General features: G+C 45.4%; 1 long non-coding RNA gene across 2 annotated transcripts; it reads left to right on the top strand.

Moving 5' to 3' along the window:
* Positions 1-691: 691 nt before the first annotated feature.
* On the top strand, positions 692-9,699 carry Gm30074. 2 transcript variants are annotated; one of them, XR_867257.3, is made up of 3 exons: positions 692-1,050; positions 6,325-6,934; positions 9,112-9,699. It is a non-coding gene; the product is annotated as a predicted gene, 30074 (long non-coding RNA). The 2 variants fall into 2 exon arrangements; XR_375647.4 differs by having other exon boundaries at positions 6,321-6,934.
* The last annotated feature ends 3,838 nt before the right edge of the window (positions 9,700-13,537 follow it).

Below are 13,537 nucleotides of genomic sequence, written 5' to 3'. Positions count from 1 at the left end.
AGGATGTTCAGCTGGCAATGTTTACTTTGTCCCTTTTGATTTGTTTGCTTGTTTTTGTTAAAGCAATGCGGATTCTCTTTTAGCCTCCTGCTAGCTAGTGAATGTTTTTGACCCGGATTTGTGTGTACATACTCCCAGAATGCCTCAGCTGAAATATTGAAGCCAGGGACGCCATGTGACCTCTAAGACACAGCATCCTGCTCTTGGTGGCATAGGCACCGGCCCGTGGGGCAAAACAGGCAGCCAGTGGCCACACAGGCAGCTTCTACTGAACAATAGAGACAGCTCGTGGGGGGCTGGGGAGGTGGCTCAGTTGGTCAAGAGCCTGCTACGCAACTATGAGGCATGGGTTTGGGTCCCCGGCACTCGTGGAAAAGCCAGATGTGGCAGCATTGAAACAAACAAACACACACAAAACAACAACAACAATGATAGTGAGTGGCTCCTTGAAGCTCCTGGGTCAGCCAGTCTAGCTGAATCTGTGAGCGCCAGGTCAAGTCTCAAACAATAATACAGGCACGTCAAGGAAGACATTCAATGTTGATCTCTGGCCTTTATCCCTTCTCCTCAAATGTGTATACCCACACAAACACAGCCATAGAGAGACAAGAAACACACACACAGAGAGGGGAGAGAGAGAGAGAGAGAGAGAGAGAGAGAGAGAGAGAGAGAGAGAGAGAGAGATCTGATGTAGAGGAGTCCCCACGCAAGAGGAAGCCCCAGGCACTAGGAGGGAAGGGCCTGCCCCCTCGTCCTCCAAGGGTGTGGGCACTTCCTCGGGAGCCCCAGTGGTTGCCAAGAGCGGGCTGCTGCCTCCCTGGCACTCAGGGCACCAGGACGCTTGTTTGCAGAGCTGGCGGCCAGCAGCTTGGAGCAGCTGGTTGTAATTATGCACTGCAGCTTCAGAGGAAGTTTCTGGCTGGGAGAGCGTGTGCTGGGCCTGGCTGCACATTGGCTGCTGGGCTTCAGGGAACAAAGGAGCTAGAAACCAGTGGCAGCAGAGAACACTCCGAGGAGCAGGACCCGCGTGAAGGCAGGCAAAAAGAAAGGGTGAGAGACGATGCTAACCTGCTAACCGTGCATGAGAAAACCTGGGCACGAACTCCCAGGATCCTCACTCTTGTGCCCAGCAGCCCTGCATGCTGCTGTGGGAAGACTTTTTTTTTTTTTTTTTTAAAGCAGTACCTGGTGAAAGCTACATTTAGAGAAGTGTGCCTGGATGGCATATTGAATAGCACTCCTCTGCCGCTGGCGGCTCATCTAAATGGACTGAGTCTTGCTTGTAGCAGCTGGCCGTGAGGGAAAAAAAAACAAAAAAAAAACAAAAAAACCCAAAGAATGGGTGATGGAAAAGGCTAAACCCAGCAGCTAAACCTATGGGTTCCCGGTTGAATACCAGATCCAGCAGGGAAAAGTCAAGGGAATTGTGGATTCATTTACAAGTCCTCTTCTTCCTGGTTGGAGAAACACGGATTAATGTCTGACTCTCTATACTTTCCAAGATTTGTTTAGTGTTTACTGAGGAGAACACTGCAGGAAAATGAACCCCGAGACGGGGATGGGGACTGAGGGTAGGGTAGGGATGTCTTCCTGCTGCTTGAGCTGGAGACCCCCTGCCCCACACACTGGCCAGACTGTAGACAGCCACCCACCTTCACTTAGCCTTTCTGTGCACACAACTGTGGTATGTTCCGTGTTCTTTGGCCTTCCCAACAGTGTAGGGAGAATTGCGTGGGTTTTTTCCTGGCCCAGGGAATAATACGAAGGCTCAAAACCAGACAAGTGGACAAGCCTGCAGTTCCCGTGGCCTCTTGGTGACCCCACTACACTTGTACACCTCCTGATTTATGTTGCATTAAAGGGGCGGGTTTGGTACCTGTTATTGGGCACCCTCGATGTATAAAACTGACAGGCACACACAATGTCACGTTATTGGCTTGCCCTGGTAAATGAAGGAGCGATTCCATTACCTTTCCCCCTTGTCCACTGCCGAGCACAAAATTGCTTGAAATGCTATCAATCAGTAGGCGTGGATGCAGAGAAGTGCCCAGCCTATACGTGGGCATGACAGTCTTGCTCCCTAATGATTAATGAAAATAAATGACGACACCATTCTCTTTAGGACAACAGACCTGGCCTCAGCTTGGGTAGAGGGATTGTAGGAACAATTCAAAAGGATTTTCCAGGAAGATTCAACTGAGAGCTCTTTTTTTTTTTAATTCCTTTTTCTTTTCTTTCCTTCAATATAGGTCCTTGACTTTCTAAACACACACACACACACACACACACTCATTCACATATGCACTCACACACCATACAGTCTCTCTCTCTCTCTCTCTCTCTCTCTCTCTCTCTCTCACACACACACACACACACACACACTCATTCACATATGCACTCACACACCACACAGTCTCTCTCTCTCTCTCTCTCTCTCTCTCTCTCACATACACACACACACACACACACACACACACACACACACACACACTTGAGCAGGGCAGTTAACTTTGAGAATTATTCTACTCTATACAATAACCACTGGCCACTTGTGATAATTGAAGTAGAATGCAAAGAAATCAAGACCTCATTTCCTCAGTCAGACCAGCCACATTGAAGTTGCACACGAGCCTCCTGTGGTTGGTGGTTGGGGGCTACCATGTGGAATTATAGAAAGTCTCCATCATCAGAAAGTTCAACTCAGATGACTGTTTGCTCCGGTGTCTCCGGATTCCTCTCCACTTAGAACCCTCTACATATCATGTTTATAAAAGTGACTCTTTTTCTAAGATTGCAACTTCTGGGAAACTCACCAGCTTCTTCCCACTCCTCGGGGAAGTGCCCCAACTACTTGGCTGTTAGAACCTTCTAGAATGGTTAGCAAAACAATGTTGCATAGTAACCCTGAAGGAAAAGTCAACTGGACCAGTCTCAGGCTAGTGATTCCAACCTGTTTCCTTAGATAATTTCCCTAGACAGTTCTTTTAAAATATTTTTCATATTTTCTTGAGTGTGTGTAAGAAGGGATGGGAGAGAGAGAGAGAGAGAGAGAGAGAGAGAGAGAGAGAGATATGGTTAGGGGCCAATTAGATAATTTGTGGGAGAATCGTTCTTTCATTCTTTCCTTCCTTCCACCATGTCGGTCTCAGAAATCAACTGAAGTTGTCAGGCTAGCAGGCTTGGTGGCAAAGCACTTTTACTTATTGAGCCATCTTGCTGGCCCTAGACAATTAACAGAAACAGAAAGACCCCAATGAGGCTACATAGTATGTTAAGAAAGATACGGGGGCATCTCCATAAATATCCACACAATAGAGTATAATCGGCCCTTTAGAATGATATGATATGCCTCATTACAACACCCAGTGCTGAGGCTTTGAAGTTCGGCAGATGCACAGAGCAGCGAGACACTTTGATGCAGTTCAAGTGCCCATCTGCAAAGCGTCCAGGGGCAGATAGTAGAAAAACTATCTGCAGCCAATTGCACACATTCTTTGTGCCTATGTCAGTGGGGGCAGAAGTTGGGTCACACAAAAACAACACCAAAGCCTGCTTCAAAACTAACCACAGCAGAAATCACCAAAAGACAGGGTCCTTAACAGGTTTGCTAAGCAGGGGGCGGGGGGGTGCATTATATAAAAAAATGTTGACACATTTTCCAACTTCAAACAGAACCTAGTTGACATAGACTTTCCCTGTTTTAAAATTTGTCACCCTGATTTCTTTTGGAAATCTTTCAACTTGACATGTTCTCGTCTCTTACATGTGTTCTTGTGTGTGTAGCTATGTCTTGAGCCTCTCACAGTTTAACTTAAGATGAAGGTATTGGTATGGTTGGTCCCACTAGCCAGCCTGTCTCTTCCTTGGGGCTGGAATTATAGCTGGACCCCCATGGCCACCAGCTTTAATGGTCTGGAATTCTGAGCTTTGGACCTCATGTTTGCTTTGGATGTGTTTTAATCAGCAAGCCATTTCCCCAATCCAAGACCCATTAAAAAATAGTGTGTGTGTGTGTGTGTGTGTGTGTGTGTGTGTGTGTGTGTGTGTGTGAGAGAGAGAGAGAGAGAGAGAGAGAGAGATTGGAGAAAGGAGTATTCATAGACATTCTCTCTCTCCTCTGTCATGCGGGTTCCAGGGATCCAATTCAGAGTATCAGGCTTGGTGGCAAGTGCCTTTACCCACTGAACCATCTTCCCGGTCCAAGACCCATGTTTGAAGTGACATCCGGTTTAAGTGACATCCATCTCTATCAGTGTCCATACAGGTTTCCTGCCAATAAACCTTCAATGGCAGCTGGAGGCCACAGACTCTCTGCCCGTGGTTGTCTGTCTGTTGCCCAGCTGAGGATGCTTCTATTCCAGCAGGAAGCAGGTCATCTGAGAATGAAGCTCCAGCACCACAGAACTGGCTGTTTTCTCTCCCTTTAAGTCTCTATAAATCATATATAGCAATGTTGGCATGAGTCATAAGACTGGGCAGCGGAGCTCCTGCTAATCCACGCAGCTGCATGGGCCTAAAATACCTCCGTGAATAGAGTGTGTTTGTCCTGCTCGGTTGATCGCATAAATAGGAAATCAGCAAAATCTAGGGGTTCCCCAGTCTCTGAGTCTCGCAGTTCTTGGTTTGCTGCTGTCCCTTCTGTTTGCCCAGTGTCAACCCGTTTGCCAGCCTCTTGCCTCGGTAAGGAAATAAAGGACTCTGGGGCTGGAGGTGGATCAGTTTGTAAAGTGTTTAGTTTACGAGACTAGGAACAGCTTAGGCTTCCTAGTGCCCCCGAGAAAAGCTAGGATGGCAGAGCACACCCATGATCCCAGCTCCAAAGGAACGGATGGATCCCTAGAGATGGCTGGCCGGCCAGTCCAGCCTGATTGACAGGCTCCAGGTTAACATGAGACTATATCCAGATGATGCTATAGTAACGAGGCAAAAGAGGAAGGTCCCAATGTCAACCTGCAGCTTCAACATATACATCTCTGTACACACACAGAGTGGGTGAGGGGAGGCAGGCAGGCAGAGACAGGAAGCTCCATCCAACGTCAGTTTCATGAGGACATTGATTCTTTGATGAGCTGTGCTTTGTGTTCTGAGTTTTGGTCTGTATAGACCATAAACCAGGTTAATACTAATGGAACAACACAGGGCACCTCCTGTTATTAAACGACCTTCAAGTGTTTGGTTCAATATGGAATGGGCTGAAGTCACATAGGAATGACTCTGATCCCGATCTGGTCATGGTTGTTGCATTTAGGGAGTGTGTGTGTGTGTGTGTGTGTGTGTGTGTGTGTGTGTGTGGCTGTCTCTCCTCTCTAGACTGTGTATTTTCAGAGATGTGCCAAGCCTGCCCAATGTTTTTTTCTCAAAGGAGGCTTCTTCTGGGGTTCTGGGCGTGACCCAATCAGGCTGTAAGCTGGCTACACTTGTCCAGCCTGTCCAGCAGTTATCTCCTTCCAGTAGTTTTTCCATACTTTCCTGATCCCAGGCCAGCTTCCTGTCCACTCCCTCTCAGTCCTGCCGCTCTTGTGTCCCTCGCTGTTCTTTGGGTTAATGTCTAATAATTTTACACTGTGCCCACTTCTTCTCTGTCCCCCTTGGATGCTCTCCCTCACGGTGTTCACATTATTGCTTCATTGAGTAATGACGTTTCTGACACTGAAGCGTGTTCTTGGCATGCATCTGCCTCATTAACGGACATATTACTGTATATGTGGGTCACTTAGTTTCTGTTGGGTAGCGTATCTCATTTACCTTCTGATGAGGGTATTATTTAATATGTATTTAGGGCTTTGGTATTAAGAGATGTATTCCTTTAATTAAATACATATTTTGAGTCCTGACATCTGACATGGTTTGCTTATATATAAAGTGTTTATATAATTTGCTTATCTAAGCTCGGTGAAGTATAAAAAACACTAATGAGAGGTAGTAAATCACCCCACAAATATAAGCCTCTGTTTGTTGTGCTGGCCTAGGAGCAGCCCCAGACTCGTCTACGGTTCTAAGCCCTATTGCTCTTGGCTTTGCTTGTTTAATGCACAGGTGAGACCCAGGGCTGCAATGGCACCCTTAGGGCTGTTCCCCATGCACACATGTGGTCCCTTTAAGGCGTTAAGTTTGGGAAATTGAGCTGAGAGGTAACAGATAGGATGTTTTAGTGTGCTTATTATTTCTTTGAGCTTTCATATGTATGTATGTATGTATGTATGTATGTATGTATGTATGTATGTGTTTGTGTGTGTGTACACATGTGTGCATGTACATGTAGAGGCCCAGGATCAACATCATGTGTCTTCCTCAATTGTTTCTCCACTTTGTCTTCTAAGACAGGGTCTCTCACTGGACCAGGAACTCCACGATGAGCTATTGAGCAAACCTACAGATCCTCTCATCTCTAACTCCCCAGTGTCGGATTACTGCCATGCTATCACGCTCAGCTTTCTACAGGAGTGCTGGTGACCGAGCTCATGCTTTCCTGTCCCTGGAGCAGGCGCCATACAGACCGGGCCATCTCTCCAGCATCCCCGATCACTTTCATTTTGATTCCCTCCTGATGTAGAGAGAATAAACCTCCATTTCAGAGGGAACGGGGTTTGAGTCTATTAGCATGTACCTCTGACAAGTCGCTCACCGCTCTTCCTCACTCTAAGAAGTGGTTAGTGATACACACGCCTACAGTTGGTGGGTGCTTAGACTAAATCATGGAGTCCAGCACTCTTCAGTATTAGTTTCCATACTTGGAAAATAGCAGACGGAACATTGTAATTCTGTCCCCATGGGGCTGCAATTAATTTATAATTACAAATACAGAGACTGTAATTAATTAAGCTAAACCGTCGATTAGAATGTACACCTACAATAGTGCCTTGATTTTACATGTGGCTGTCAACAGAACAAGATCTCCTCCCTGGATTTTTTTAAAAGATTTATTTATTTATATGTAAGTACAATGTAGCTGTCTTCAGACACTTTTTTCTTCTCTCTCTGTCCTGTCCCCGCTCACTCCCACCCTGCTCTCTCTGAGCCAAAGATTTATTTATTTATTACATATAAGTACAATGTAGCTATCTTCACATACACCAGAAGAGGGCATCAGATCTCATAATGGATGGTTGTGAGCCACTATGTGGTTGCTGGGATTTGAACTTTAGAAGAGGAGTTAGTGCTCTTAACCACTGAGCCATCTCTCCAGCCCTCTCCTCCCTGTTTATTCACAGCAAATGGTCACACAGAACCTGATAAATGGAAAAGTAGAGAATAGGAGTCCCATCCAAGCTCCAGGCTTTTATATGACTCAAGATCATATGGGTCCCATCCCCACCTGTCACTAGCTCAACTCAGATTAGAAGGTCAGGGAGCCCTGCCTAATGCCTATCACAGGTCAATCTTCTGATCATGGCATGTGGGCACTCAATCCATTGCCCCTAGTGGTCTTGAGGGTGATATCCTTTGATGAGTTTACTGATTTAATTTCTAGTTCCTTCTGGAAACATCTGCAGGGACACTACAGAAATAACCTGCTACTAGCTATTTGGGTGTCTACCAGAGATGTGCCTCAGCCCTAACTTGAAAGTTTGAGAAGATGGCATTAATTTCAAGTCCATGAGCAGCACATGACCACCACTGAACCAATCACTATGATGCAATGGGCAGCAGGTAGAATTGAGAAGTCAGAAGTCTGTCTACCCCAGGATCCATGGGCAGAGGCATTCCTACATACACTATGTGGAAAGAACATTATGTTGGAGATTTGCCAGTGTTACTCAGAGTAGAGAACATTTTAGGAGTCTGTACAGCGAACCCAGGTTGTCTACCTAGTGTATTAGTTAGGTCCAGTCAGGTAGCAGAACCCATCTCAACTGTGTTACCAGAGCAAATAGAACATGCAATGGATTTCATACTTAGACAGTGCCACGGTGGTAGCTAATTTCCTGTGTCAGCTGACCAAATGCCCAGATAACTAATAGCATGGTATCTCTGGACTGTCAGTGAAAGTGTTCCAGAAGAGATTAGCACGCACATCATAAGACTCAGTAAAAGAGACAGTCCTCACCTGTTCTGGGAGACATCACCCAATCCCCTGAAAAAGCATAGAACAGAAGGTAAAGGAGTAAGGAGCCTCTCTCTGCTGGAGCTGGGACCCCATCGCTCCATGCCCTTCCTGGCTACTGGGACTCCATCCCTCCTGGCCTGCCAGGACCTCTCCTTCCCTACCTGGCCTGCTGGGATCCCACCCCTCCCTGCCCTCAGAAATTGATGCTTCTGGTTTGGGGATCTTAAGACTTGTAATGAGTGACATTGCAAATCCTCTTGGCCTTCAGCTGGTAGACAGCTGTTCATGGAACATCTTAGCCTCCACACCTGCAGGAATAAATCCCTCATGTGAAATAACTCTCTCCGTGCTCCTATACACACATATAGCTAGGTATAAATGATACAGATATCATTTATAGATACAGATTATACATGTGGGTGATACAGGTCATATATGAGCTTGAAACCATGTGCCCAGCCCCCAGAACCCATATTGTAGAAAGAGAGAACTGATTCTGCAACGTGTCTTCTGACCATGCCATGCGCTTGTTAAATCACATACACACACAAAATAAAATAAATGTGAACCCAAACCAAAAGGCCTGGTAATTCAAAAATACTACCATTCAGGTAGCATGGGGTTCACTGTTAAAAGAAGCACCTGCCAGTGCTTGTCTTAGGGAAAGAAGGAAAGAAGGTGGAGGTGTCAAAATCCAGAAGCTTGGTGACATCTTGCAGCAGGAGCATGGGCCTCTGGGAGTCACATGCCCAGCCGGCATCAGTGACAGAGGCAGATAGCACCAGGCTGGTCCCTGTGAGCATGAGACAAACTAAGTCCTGGATTCCCTTCCAACTGCGGGCAAGCACTGCATCCGTCTCCCGGGAGCTGCATTTACAGATCCATGCTAGCACAGCTGGCTTTTACAAGGTGTCAGGGATCAAGCAGCAAGCACTTTACCAGTTGAACCCTCTCCCTGGTCTTCTTTGTGGGGTGTTTGGTTGGTAGATGTGTTTTTAAGCTCAGGTTGATGTCTACGTTTCTATGCAACTAAAGGTGACTTCACTCTTTGGTTCTGCTTCCAGCTCCCTGTGCTGAAACTACAGGGTAGACCACCACAGAATGCGATGCTGGGGATTGAACCCAGGGCCTCATACCTGCTTATCCATCACTCTGCCAACTACAGTCCTGGAAGAGTATATTCTGTAAGCAATAAATGTCAGAACTGTCAAGTATGCTCTGATGAACTTTGGTACGGCCAATATTAAGCAATACAGCCCCTTGTGTCAACACCCTGAGAAGGCTCTACTTTTCAAACAAGATTAAAAGCAAAGCGATGACGCTATTAAGCCATGAATTCATTTTGGGCTTCTTGTTAGCGGTAGGTCTTCTATTAATAAACCAGTAATAAATAACAATTGTTCCAAATAACAATAAACTTCTAGGGGAAAATAGAGATCTAGAAATTAGTCACAACTGACTTGGGGCATGCTGGAAATTATGAATACACTCTAATTTAAACTAAGTGCTTTACAGTTTTTTTAAAATTTGCTCACATCTATCTTGTTATTTAATCCTCATAGAAATTGAGTGGCGAGTTTTGGCTAATCATTCAGATGTGCATATCAAACTCACACACAGCACGCATACCCACACTCCCCACACACACAAGAGAGAGACAGACAGACAGAAACAGAGAGACAGGAAGCCAGAGACCGAGAAAAACACACAGCGACAGTTACCCTTGAGCCACAAAGAGTTTGGTAGGTTCGCCAAGTTTTCGATGGTAGAACAGGGTGAGGGGTCCAAGCTTTCTGAATCCCATAGGGTGGGGACCAAGTGTATCCCTGTGTGATGTCCTTAACACAGCCAGGTCAAGGGCCAATCTATGTCACGGGCCAGTCCTAGGGCCTTCCCCTGGGCTATGTGTGGATGTTAACCTTAAGCTAAAAACAGGAAGTGGAGAGAGTCATCCTGGATGGCTTCATGATCATGCCCCTTGAGACTGTTCTCCTACAGAGACCCCCTACTAGGTTTAGCTAACCCAGGTCCCCTTCATGTCATACATGATAAATGTGCTGAGTGTCGGGCATGCTGATGTGTCTCCATTTGAGGGCCTGTCTCGCCTGATCTTGACTTTACATTATTGTCTGACTATCGTTCATCGTTTTTTCCTTTCATATGAAACCTGCCCAGTCTACAACGTTACTTGCATGTATGTTTTCCGGGCTGACCATTTGGTATTGGGCAACCAGCTGACGTGCTCTTTCCTGGGGAAGACTTTTGCCTGCTCTCAGCTTCCTTAAGGTGTCTACAGGTCTTTGTCTAGGCTTGAGTCTCCTTGGGCTTTTCCCCCTTCCATGTTAGCATGCCTGTTGGTGTTTGTACAGGTCAAGTTGAGGCAGCCATGTTTCTCATCCAGAAAACTTGCCTTTGCAAGAGATGGAGGCCATTATGGAAAACCACAACCAATCAAAATGCAGAGTTGTGGAGCCCAGTCCCAATGGCTACATCTATAGTCAAACTCTTGCGTCCAAGGCTCAGGAGTCACCGTGGAAGAGGGGCGTACACTGTAAGAGCCAAAGGAACAGGGGGTTGCTGTAAGGTTGTGTGTCCCAGAAGCATCTGTCCTTCCTGAAGTCCGGTTTCTGGGACCCTGCCTCTTGGACTGAGGCACCACAGCCACCCAGTGCTACTTCTTGGTCATGTTTCAGCAAATATAAGCAGGGAGTATTGCCTCCTATTTCTTCCATGCAGTGGTGAAAGCTATCCTTCTAGGCAATACATGTGAAATGTGCCACACAGACTATTGGAAAACAAGCCACAGTAATAAAAACGATGTCTAATATTTGTTGCTTCTATGTCCTAAACACCTTTCTTTATGTAACCCCTAGAAATAGCTATAGGAATGTGTATTTCTTATAACTCCTTGTTAGGAATGAATAAAGAGAGCTTCAGGTGAGTTCCAAAGCTACTTGGCCTATCTTGATGTGGCAGTGCACACCATAACCTCAGCTTGGAGGGGGACAATCCCTAGGAATTCTAGACAAGCCCGGGGCTACAGAAAGAGTCTGAAGCCAGCCTAGAAAACATAGTAAAACTCTGTCTCAAAAAAAAGATCAAATTACTTTAATTGAAATCAAGCCACTTGTCTGGTAAATTACAGAATAAGGGTCAGTGAGGGGTTGTCTGATCCCAACGCCACTCTCCTCCCCGCTCTTAGCTGCAGGCTCAGAACCTGCTCTACCTGCGGATCCATCCTGTCTTTCTTGAATTCAGAGTATCTGAGAAGAGTGTGAGGACACAGTCTCCCGTAAAGAGCATGAGGTTATGACCTAACACCTAGGAAAGGGAGACTCACTCTGAAGCTTTCATTTGCTGTGCAGTTGTGATGTAAACCTTTCTTCCCATGATTAACAGAGCCTGACTGCATCAGGCACGGCCTCCTCCGCGGCATTGACCTCTGGTTTGCCTCCATTAGAGCAGGTTACCAGAAGGGTAGCCATTGACCAGAAAAGCCGCCCTTTCCTCTGACGTTAATATCCGTAAGTGTAAGATGCTGTATAAAGTCCTGTTATTACCTAATTAGCTGTAGTGGATAATGATTTTCATATTCTAAGCCTGAAGATGGGAAGTAAAATTCAGCGCTGGCATAGGTAGTTTTATTTAAAATCTTCATGCACAATAGGGCATATTTCCCCAACAAATAGTTCCAGGATTCCTGCTACCTTTGAGTCATCTTCAAAACACACCTAAGGCATTAATCTATTTTATAGACCTGGAACTTTCTTTATTCTGTTTAAAGTTTTACTTGTTTTCAAATTATAAAACTTAAAAGTGCCCCAAACCACAAAAGCTTCTTTATTTTGGCACTTACACCAAGTAAGCTGATTTTTCTCCCCCTCAGGATTTTTATACAATTCTTGTCTTGAGTTGATGCTTGTTAACTGAAGTGATTTTTTTTTCTGACCAACTTTTAATTTCCTGAAAGTTGAGGCTTACGGTACAGAGAAGGGGCTAAAAAAATCTAAATCAGCTCTAACGAGGTAGATGGGTGAATGAGTTAACATCCACTCTATTGTCTGAAGAGTCTATTGTCAACAGCCTTTGCATCTCCTGGTAAAACTCCCAACTATGAGATGTGGTTATCTGAACACACAAACGTATTCCTTCAGTAGTAATGCTAGACTAACAGTCTAAATTTATTTTATGTAATATTCTTTTTTAATAATAATGTCTATTGAAGACATCTGTGGTAAGTCTGCAAGGCTTGTCTCATGGGTAGTGCTTTAAGAATTCTGTTTTCAGTTTAATGTTATGAGCTGTTAAGGAGAAGGTTTATGGGTCTAACTTTATTAGTTGGAATTGGACTCAGATTAAAATTGGGTCCAAGAATTTACTTATCCATAATATTATGAAGGACTTTTGAAAACATTAGAAAGTTTAACTAAACAAGAATATTAGTCTAATTTAAAGTATTACTTGACGTTCTCAAGGTTGTGAAAAACACTTCCTAATCACCAGGTCTCAGGCTGCTACATTCACCTGTCTCTCACTATGCAGCTTTGTAAAAGCCAGACGTGTATTACTGCAAGCCAATATTTCAACTGTGAGAGAATGGGTTACATATAGCTGCTGAATTATGTAACTCTAAGTACACTTAAAATCCATATGTCATTCATCCTGTGTTAGGCTTTGAGCTAACACCTGAGTCACAGGGGTGGTGGGGGGAGAGGAAAGCACAGGGGTTCCAGCCCAGGCTTGGACAGATGCTACCACAGTCCCCTCTGCCCAGTGGAAGTGACTCACCCGAGCAGCCATCGGCCAGGCTTAGCACCCCTGTGATTTTCTTTGAAAACCTCAGTGGTCAAGAAAGCAGTAACAGAGCATATCTAATTTTGATGTGCACATGTTGATGAGCACGTCGTTCTCCACATCCACTACCCCAGTGCTTCTCTAGACAGTTCGATTATTGACACCGGGACTAACTGATCCATCGCTGTCAGCGAATCGGCTATTTCATCTCCTACATTCAGGACCTGTGTAACTCCAAGGAGAGTTGTCTGTGTGAGTTATGGGCTTCCTTCTTGTACTTTCTGCCTGAACAGTGATGACTTCAGTAACAGTATCCAGCAGCCTACACTGAGAGGGATCAGCTAGGCTTTTCTTGCAGCGCCGTCAAAGCAAGACCTTAGTCATTCAAGCTGACACCACCATCCCAACTTCAGTCCATGACAACCAGGAAGAAGTGATGGCAAGGTCAGGTGACACAGACAGAAACTCACTAATGCCTCCCATTGTTTAGAACTGGGGCTAGTTGGACACCAAGCTCTCTGAAGAGCATGCAGGAAACAGTGCCCAAAGTGTAGTTGGCAAAGTTATTTTATAATCTCATATTCATAACCCTCTGGCACAGACCCAACAGCTGTGCCATGGGTCCGTTCATTCATTCAATCAACACTTACTGCTGCCCATCCATCACACATTGGGCTAGGTACTATTAGGTAAGCA

This window comes from Mus musculus, chromosome 3 (assembly GCF_000001635.26).
Source record: "Mus musculus strain C57BL/6J chromosome 3, GRCm38.p6 C57BL/6J".
In the NCBI taxonomy this organism is placed as follows: Eukaryota; Metazoa; Chordata; class Mammalia; order Rodentia; family Muridae; genus Mus; species Mus musculus.
Note: the sequence above shows the minus strand (reverse complement) of the source record. Positions and strands in the feature narration are given on the sequence as shown.